The sequence below is a fragment of the Magnolia sinica genome, chromosome 9 (assembly GCF_029962835.1).
Source record: "Magnolia sinica isolate HGM2019 chromosome 9, MsV1, whole genome shotgun sequence".
NCBI classification, from domain to species: domain Eukaryota; kingdom Viridiplantae; phylum Streptophyta; class Magnoliopsida; order Magnoliales; family Magnoliaceae; genus Magnolia; species Magnolia sinica.
Window position 1 is genome coordinate 47,534,643 of NC_080581.1, and position 10,447 is coordinate 47,545,089.

Genomic DNA, 10,447 nt, shown 5'->3' on the forward strand with positions numbered 1-10,447 from the left:
CTACAACTATAAATAGGACTTCCTAAGATGTTCATAAGCATCTTCTAGGGTTTAAGGAGTAAAGTAAAAGGGTGGAGAAGCCGTCGTCAAGAGTTTTTCTTCTTCTTCCTTAGTTGTTTTCATATTTTCTTTTAAGGTTTTAGATCCAATCATGTCTATGGTTGGCTAAACCTCTTAGTTAGGGCTAAGAGGTGAAGCTTGTAGTATGATGAGATGTTTCTATTGCTTTGATTTATGTTTATGATGAAATTTATGGATTCTAATTTGATATTTAAGGAATACTTTCAATTTTTAATGGTTTATTGTGACTCAAATTACAGTAGATCTGCAATAGTTTTGAGTATCTTCTTTTCTTGATTTGAGATTGTGAAATTAGTAAGTCCTTTTGTTCGCCATCATCCCTTGGGCCTAGTAGGGTGATAGAATCCTTCCTAATCTTTACAATTCTCCTGCTTTGAAATTATGGGATTGGTAAATCCTATTGTTTGCCATTGTCTCCTGGGAATGGTTTGGTGATGGAATCCCTGCCAATTATCATAGTTCTCCTTCATTGAGAATTAGATCAATGGAAGTTCAGATTTGGTTTTATTGATATATTTTCCAATTGGATAGAATAGGACTCCAATTCTAATTGCGCCACTTGAATCAAGCAAGAGGGCTCCCTGATCACTACAAGTGGATCCTTGGCACCCTAGTTCCCACCTTTAAATTCTTATTTTTAATTTATTCACAATTACTCTCTCAAATACTTCAGAATTAGTTTCACATCTTCTTCTAATTCCACTTCTGGTTAATTTCAAAAATGTACAAGTTTCAGTCCCTGTGGATTCGACCTCAGTCTTACCGAGATTATTACTACATCGCAACCCTACACTTGGGGTTGTGAACACTTTGCTATTTATAGCTTTGATCTAGGCATTCTAGATCCTTCCCACGTTCCGACGATTATGATAACCGCTCTCCATTACTTAAATTATGATGCTTCCCATGTTCTCCTTCCTTTGATTCTCTTTAAGCCACCTGTCAAGTGGCTATTCGAGATTGGTCACTTCTTTCCACACCATCCGATCATTCAAACTCGGTCACTCTTCCTCTAGACTGCTCTAATGATGCACGGCAACAACTGATATATTGTGGCTCAACTTTCCAAGACAGCTCTGTGCATATTGCAGGAAAACCCCTGGGCGCACCATGCGTGCCTGTACAAATCACACGTAACCTACTCCGATTGTCATGGTAGGACTTGGCCGTAATTGGTACAAACACTAGCAGAGTTGATTTTCAAAGGAGCAATAGCTGTAGCTTTGAGAACATTTTTCGAGAGTAGGCAGTAATCTGATTATCGCCTCTTACTGTTCATCTTTGTAATTCATCCAGCTATCTCATTCTTACCTTAAGAATGGCTAAAGGCTTGTGTTTGTGTAACGCCCTGAAATTCGGGGGTCGAGCGTAACTCAGCTCTCGAGTTCCAAAACATCACTTATGCAACATATTTAATGATGGATGTATGTTGTCTGTATTAGTGCATAAAACATGGAATAGATTAAGCCAAATAACAAATATAATTCAAGGATAAGTGAAGAAAGCAAGCGGAAGACTTAAAGAAATATATGTATTCATGTGCAAATCCCTGAAATATATATACATACCAGGTCGTACTGACAAGTGTTACTATCAAAATTACAAGTATCAAATTACATCATTTAATTCCCAAAAGACATCCCAGAATCCCGCGCATCAGAACGAGGCTCACTAGAACCCATCTGAAAACTGCATAAAAGAGAAAGCAGCCTCATCATCCTCGATCTCCCGCTCTGCCTCAGAAGTCTCATCAACATCTGCAGCTAAGACAGTCTGGTGGGTGTTTAACACCGCCCCAGAACATGGGAGTGAGTGATCAACTCAGTGGAACAATAAAGCAAAGGTTAACATGTTATCAGTTCAATCAAGCAGTAATGATAAAGCAGAACAATCAAACATGTCCTAAGTACTCTTGTTAATGCAAAGATGTATGCAGAATGATGCGTGCCCTCGCGCGTACACCCTCAGCGTCTTCACCTTACGTTACGCATGACATCGCCTCAAAGTGTGCCACGTCTACAAAGCACATGCAAATGCGGTGCATGAACATGATTACCAAGTTGTTATTAGTCCTTTTCATACAGCAGGATTGGGAAGCTAAGGTACCTTCCTCATATCACCATCCAAATAGTGATCCATTCTAGGGTTGTCAGTCCTAGACATCTCATACGATCATATGGTTGTAGGTCGTTGCAAAGGGCTCGTCACCAATCAATGCATGCCTATCATACCTTCGTTACCACAATAAGACTCGTCACCTCAATGCGGTATCCCGGCATGCTCGAGGTCACTACAAAGGGCTCATCACCAATCAATGTAGGCCGACAACACGAATATAGTGTCCCATACCACCATAATCGGCTCACGAGTTTGGTTGCTCACCGGTCACTACGGGGAGGCTCGTCACCCCAGCGTAGGCCGACAGCTCGACAACGTTGTCCATACCACCATGTCCGGCTCATGAGTCTTAGCGGATCAAGGTACCATGGTTAATAGGATTTCATCGATAAGTTTGGTACCCTAGATTCAAATAGTAGCGTCCATAAATGGTGAACATACATCGGACAATCGGGTTACTTGACGAACTCGACTAGCACGAGTGCACGTTGGGTTGAACGACATAGAGTGCGCAAACACTCCGCGTGGCCAAACCACTACCGACAACTCTAATACGACTCGGGTTCGTCTAATCACGTCCTACGTGGCGAAAGCAACCTCAGCCACGAACTTAAGGCCGATTACCGATTTTCTGGACTATTCATAGTCCCAAACACATTCCACTATAATAGATATTGATATCAACAATTTAGAATAGTAATGGAACAACAACTCAAATCATATGGTACATGAGCATTTAAAGAATATCAACTTAACATGGAATTTCACATAAGTAATACTTGAAATTAAACGACAAGGAATGTAACTTGCAAGAAGGAAATCCTACACACTAGTGGGAGAGTTGAGAATCGCTTCTCAACGCCCATACTAGGTTGATATATCATACTTTAGATCATTCAGACATTTCTATAAATACTTAGAATACGTAATACAACATACATGACGTATGTTGAAATACACATATTTAGACAATTCCTTTTACCAAGGAGTTGCCGCACATACAATTAGCATAAGTACACGACGAATAATCATGGCAAACACATGTTCATATTTTATACGTATACGGTACTTTATACATACACATAGAATATACAAATCTCAATATATCACATGCATATCAGGAACGCAAAATAAACATAACATTTGGCATGTGAAATCTCATCCATAGTAAGAATAAACCATTCACTGGCATTGAAAGCCTTGAAAACCATAACCTATACGATTAAAGTCCGCACCTTAAACCAGAAAAGAACACCGAACTGATTTCAGATGATATGTCTTCATCAACAGTGACAAGATAACCTAAAGCAAGAATAGAAATGAGCTACAACAACACAAAGACTATTCTAAGCTCTAAAACAGATTAGGGTTAAGTTAACTTACCCAAGGATGAACTTAAAATCACCGGAATAACGATTAAAAAGTGAAGGTTTAAGGATGAAGATGAACAGGAAAGAATCTAAGATGATTCACCAACTTCTCTCTCACTTTCTCTCTCTTTTCCTCTCTCTCTCTTTGTTAGGGTTAGGAAATTCGTATGGAAAAGAGAGCTAGGGTTTTAAGGTCTATATATAGGCCTAACATTGATGAGAATAACCCCAGGGCCAAGGTATACTTAGGGTATAACCAAAACAGGCCTCTTTCGATCCAACGAAGCACTTCCGGTGGGCCTATTACCACGAAAGGTCGGACTTAAGCTCACTGACCATGGATCTAGGTCAAGCTGAGTTTTCGTACCAACCGAATCTTTAGATTAGCCGTGGCAGACCACACTCAATTCAACGGTCACCGAATCTCGATCAGGTCCGCAAGCACAAGGACATGCCTGGACCACCTTTCCTGATCAGAGGGTGAAATTGGGTCAGAATCCAACGATCAGATTGCTTAAAATCGTCGTGCAAGCGACACAACTCAGATTTCATAAAATCTTAATTAATTTCCAACCGTTCACACACTCTTCACTCCGGACTCAATCAAATCGACCCAGAACATCATCTGGACTTGATTTTTTGAGGTGATGGTCAAGCTGTAAGTGCTATAGTTTCTAACCCTCTTTGTTGTCAAATTTGTAGTGCCAAAATCACTATTATACTCTGTTATATATAACTTGCATAAGTGAAGCTTTCTCAAGGATCAACATTCATAAACAAGCTAAGCTCACAACAAGCAAAGTTCTCAAGCTGATCTCAAGACTCTTGAATGCAAGAACTGCTCACAAAACAAAACTCAAGCTGATCTCAAGACTCAAGTTGAAACTCAAGCTGATCTCAAGACTCAAGTTGAAACTCAAGCTGAACTCAAGACTCAAGCTGAAACTCAAGCCACTTTCAAGATTGAGTTACATGAAGAGTTCAACTACATCAAGACTTCAAGACTGATACTTCAAGGTCACTTGTTCCTAATGCTTCAATGTCCATACTTCATGATTGAGGTTTGTTTGACCATAGGTTGACCTTAGAAGTAGGTCATTTCGGATACATAAGTCGAATGTTATTTTACATATGATTGGTCTGTTCTTCGACCAGTCTTAGGTCTCCTTCGACTAGTCCTAGACTTGCTTCGACCAGTCTAAGAAATTCCTCGACCAGTCGTAAGTTTGTTACAAATTCCGGATAAAATCTGTTAGCCTTCGACTAGTCCTGGAATCTGTTCGACCAGTCGTAGGAACAGTGTCGACTGATCTTCGACCAGTCGTACAATCTACGACTCGAAGTCCAGCGAACCTTTGCAGGACCTACGACCAGTCGTAGGAGAGCTTCGACCAGTTGTAGAATGGTTAAAGCAAATCCCGCCGGATTTTTCAAATATCTGTTAGAGCTTCGACTAGTCGAAGAGCACTCTAGACCAGTCGAAGACCCGATCTTCTCACCTATAAATAGTGCACGAATCTCAGAAGAAATCATCGATTTAATTAAAGTATTCAAGCTAATCTTCGTCAAACTTCTGAGAGATAATTTTGTGCTCCATCTAAGCTAAGTGTGCTTATTTAATATTCTCTTTCCTTAGCTTTATTTTAATTGATTTTGTTTCTTATATTCCAATCTGATTTGATAAAGAGGAATTATTATTCCCTTTCTTTGGAATCAAAATCAATTAAGGCAAGCCCTATTTTGTTTAATTTAAAATCTATTAGAACTAGAACCATTGTAATCGAGTACTGGACATTGAACTTGGACATTTAATCATCTACTTTGATTTGGTTCTACCGGGCTGCTACAACGAAGGAGATTTTCAGGTATTTTACATATTGTAAATTCCTTTCTATTATTTTAGTTTCTTTCAAGATTTGCCAGAAAAATCTTGTTGTATTGGTTATCTGAGGAGAGCCAGGAAAACTCAGAAGTGGGATTTTTTTAATTGTGTAAGCCCACATACAAAGACACAATTGTAAGGGTTTTGGGTGAACCTGGGAAAACCTATTTTTAGTGAACGCTAATATCCCCTGTGTGAGGATATTAGGAGTGGAGTAGCTTTTTGTGTGGCTGTTGTATAACAGTTGGTGAACACACAGGCGAACCACTATAATCCCTTGAGTTGTGGTTGATTGTTTTATTCTTCTAATTTTTTTTATTCTTTTTGTGGGATGTATGTATGGTGGTGAATGTTGTAATTATTTCAAGCTTTGTGAGAATGTTGTAATAGCTTAGAATTTACTTTCTGCTATTCCTTTATAAGCTTGATTTTCAATTTCATTTGAAAGTTGTTCCAGCAAGGTTGCCCTGCCATTTTTATGGTGTATGGCTGTCCCTAGAACAATACATTTTTAATTACAAGTTATTTCATTTCAGTTTATATTTAATTCTGTATTCCTCTTCGATTTGAGACTTGATACAAAGACCTTTCTAGAAATAAGGTTGTCCTACCATAAACTCTGTTTTTGGTGTAAGGTTGTCCTTAGAATAACGTTTGTATCAACCTCTCAAGATCTGAATTTTGAGGTTGTTTTACTTTCCTGCATTGTTATTTAATTTGGCTATCATTTTCTTTATTATTCCGCTGTTATAAGTTTTTATTTGGCATTGTCCTATTCACCCCCCCCCCCCCCCTCTAGGACATATAGCTTGGCCTTTTCACAAGCCCAACATGGTGACCGCAACAGCCTAAGATCATCGCTATCGGACTTTCGACGCGCGGTCCAGGTCCGATCCAGAACTTCCAAAAATTCCCAAGAGCAACTGGATTTAGCGATGAATCCCAGATTTCAGAGTAACCTAGCGCTAATGATTCTACAGGTTTTGAGTCATGCAGATCCAATTTAAAGTGATTGATGCAAATTTCACAAGCAATCAAGTTCAGCTCTAATTACCCCAAAAAGCTACTAAGGAAAGAATAGAGGTAGTACTCGGGTCTTGGCACAAAATTTTTCGGGTCATTACAGTTTGGGGTTTGGCTTGGAAACGGCTTAGGTATGGATCGACTTGGGTAATGGCTTGGGTATGGCTCGGCTTAGGTAATGGCTTGGGTTTAACTAGGGTTTGGGTTAGGTTTGGAAATAGCTGAGGTTTTAGTTAGGATGTAGGGTTTATGTTTAGTCCTTAAGGATTATACATGTTGCATCAAGTTGCTAATGTGGGTGTCTCCAGATGCCCCTCTTTGGTAGAGGTTGCATGTAACCAAATGCCAAAGCGAGTGGACACCACACCCCTCTTATCAGAAAATATTATGATATAAAGCTATCGCCTGTCGTAGTATCATTGTCAGCTTATTGTCTGGAAGTGAGATAACTTACATATATCACGAGGGTTTGAAGAAAACATTGTGATTGTCCCTATGCTTTATACGGTATTATGGGCCATGAATTACAACCCTTTTGTATCGGATCGGTAATAACATCAGAGGGTAAATCTGAAAAGTAGTGCCCCAGCATAGCCTTACGAGGTTCCCCTACTATCTAGATATGTGATGTTCCTTTGCTACGTGATCACCCTAGGAGTAATTGTTACATTTGATCATCAAAGTGGTTAGTTGCCTTGCGATTTTTGTGGCCTTACGACGTACTCTCTAAGCCGACTTGGACTCGATCATACTTTTTAAGCATCCCTGACTAGGTATGTGTGGGTGACTCTTTTTCCATGCACTTTTCTGATTTTGATACATCGGTTACAATTAATCTTTCCCACTCTTTTAAAATGATACTCAGATCAGGGTTGGATCGAGTTCACCATCACTTGCATTGAACTTCATCGTTGCACGATCGTTCTAACATTGAAATCCATGCCAACCATGCTTGTATCACATACGGATTCGACAACTCGTATGGAAACCAAGAGAGGTTTAATCTTATTTTGTTGTTGCACTGGATACAACTAAGAGGTATAAAAGACCTCCCAGTGCCTTGGATATCGAGCGCTATTTTTTGAAAATTTTTGTTTTAAGAACTATCCCACATGAGGGGCTACACTCCCTAGGGATTTTATTGCAATGGTTTTTTGAAACTTTTCCCTAGGCTATTGAAAAGATCTGTCTGATCTTGCGGGAGGGTGTCGTTTTTCAGTTTTTATTTTGGCCTTCAATATTTTCTAGAATTTTGAATAAGTCTGATCCTCCATTAAGGATAGTAGGGATGATCAATGCCAGTTTTTATTGGGAATAATTTTTTTGGAAATTTCTTAAAAGATCCCTACCTATAAATCAATGATTCGTAGGGTTTTTATTGCAAATATTTTTTTAAAATGTCCAGATATTCTGTTACGTCCACCTGGGGTTTCGTGGTTCTTTCAACTGATCTGGTTTTGGTTGAAACTATATAAAAGATCAGTTTTATTGAAAATATATTTTTGTGATTTTTTAAAAAAGGATCTAACCCGTCATTTCACACTCTAACGTTTGCGATCGAGATTGGCTCCGCTGGCGAAACATAATTTTTTATTTTCTAAGATGATCCAATCTGTCATTTTGTGATCCCATGGTTGTGATCGAGATCAGTTTTTATTAAAATATTTTTGAATTTTTTTCTCTATTTTTCTTGAATTTTCTCTTCTTTTTTTTTTCTTTTTCTTGATTTTCTGTCTCTTTCATCCCCCCCCCCCCCCCCTCCCCCACCTTTTTCTCTATTTTTTCTTAAATTTTCTTGAATTCACTCTAATTTCCTCCTTTTTTGTGTTTTTCCCATTTCTCTTTTTTAATTTTTTGCATATTCCCAACTTCTCGCGAAAATTTTCCATCTCATGAAAATCTAATGTTTCTTCTCCCTTTTTTCCCATTACCTATTGGTCATTCCTCTTCCATCAGATCACCAAGAGCAACTGAATAATTTAGACGAGTACATACCAGACTAGGGGTAGTCGTACTCTTTTTTATCCATTCTTTTTGTGACATACTATGTACTGAACTCTTTTCATGAAAATTTTCTTTACTTGTATTACTCTTATGTTCATTTCTGCTAATGGGCCTTTGGTGGGCCCATGATGATCATACCTTATAACAAATCATTTCTTCTCACATAAATAGTTCTTTTGATGGTCAGGGGAGGATTGTTGGCAAATTTTGGCTTCATTGGTGTTGGAGCAATAATTGGATTATTGCTTGCAACGTCATCTAGCTGCCTGTTGCCTGTTTGGCAATGTTTACATATGCAAGAGGATGGGGCACATATGTCAAGATGGGGTAGTATTACCGTCGGCGGTAATCGAATTACTGCCCATGATTGTGTTTTATTCCAGTAATGGGGGTTTTCTTCCCCACTCTCTGAAACTACTCCATTTCTTATCGATGTTTTTCTATCTCCTCTGAGCATTCCTTTTGTCTTTCTTTTTCCCATTATTCTTCTCCTCCATTTGTCTTCCCACTTTCTTGTCTTCTTCCTTTTATTTTTTTCCATGGCCGATGGTGAAGGTGGCTTTTGTGGACCTCCAAATGTGGAGTTTTTGAGAGCCACTGTTGAGAGTAAAGTACATCTTATAGCCCTTTTCATGGAGAGCTTGTGGGGAAGGAAAGCATCTTTATAGGTGAAGCCATTAATGTGGGTTTGGTGGAGCCTTTTAATGAAGCAAATGTCATTAATGAGGGAGATCCAACCACCATTAATGGAGGAGAGATGGGTATTGAATAGGTGTTGAGTGATGAATTTGGGGAGGAATGGGTGATTGATGGTTTAGATGAGTCCATGCCCAGTGGGCCATTGGTTGGTGAGTTTTAGGATTTTGGAGGGGCGATCTTAGGGAGATTCGGCATAAGTGAGGCATCAAGCATATGGGTATGGAGATGATGGCAATGGATGGTCCGATGGTGGTGGGATGGCCATGATCAAGGGTGTAGATTTGGTTGGAGATGTCAAGACAGCTATGATGGGTGATGTTTTAGAGGTGATGGCAATGATTATAGGAGGTGGGGATCTGGCTATGATGGATGAGGTGATGATTTTTGGATGGCCCAAATGGTGTGGTACTTGAGGCGGGTGGCATTTTGGTGGACCTAGATGTGGTGATCATTTCGATCAACGGTCTAGATCATTTTGGAGATGGTGGGATGGCCATGATGGGTGGTGCCCCCACTTGTCCTTCTTGAAGATCAAATCCATCATACCATTTGAAAGGTTAAACTTTTTTCACTTCATGGTTTGTTATTTCCGAAGAACTCTAGAACCTGCAATACAAAAATGAGAAAATTAGCTAAGAAACCGGGGAGTTAAGAATGTAACATCCTAAATTTTCACGGCCAGAGTTTATACTCGTGCCCGAGAAAATCCGATGTTAATAATTGAATGAATTGGATGCTTGAGAATTCGTACAATTTTTTTTCACTTAGATCACATCCATTTACATTCATGAAGGTAACCATTCACAAAAATAAAATTGACCGTATTTATTATTTCATCAGAGTAAGGAATTCAACAATTTATCAAATGCCCTCTCAATGGGAGCTTATTACATTGTTGAGTTCGTAGCGGAAGTTTAAAACTAAATCATAAATAATCTTCTTATTCTTTTAGTATAATCTTACATAGGAAGATGGTCCTCTAGGTCTTCAATCTGTACATCACCTGCATCATCTTACGGTTGGAGAGGATCAACGCCCAACTCATAGTGATGGTCATCCCTTAAGATTAACAATAATTCAAGAGATTCATAAAGCAATGTAAAGGTTCTGATACGTCTCATATTCCACTACTACAAGGAGTATCAGCATACGCAAACAACCTACATAAGATGCATGCCTAGAAAAGTGTATGCAGCCCATCATACGTAGTGATCATCACAATGTGGAATACGATTCATAGAAAACCCAACTTGACCTGCATCCCATAACT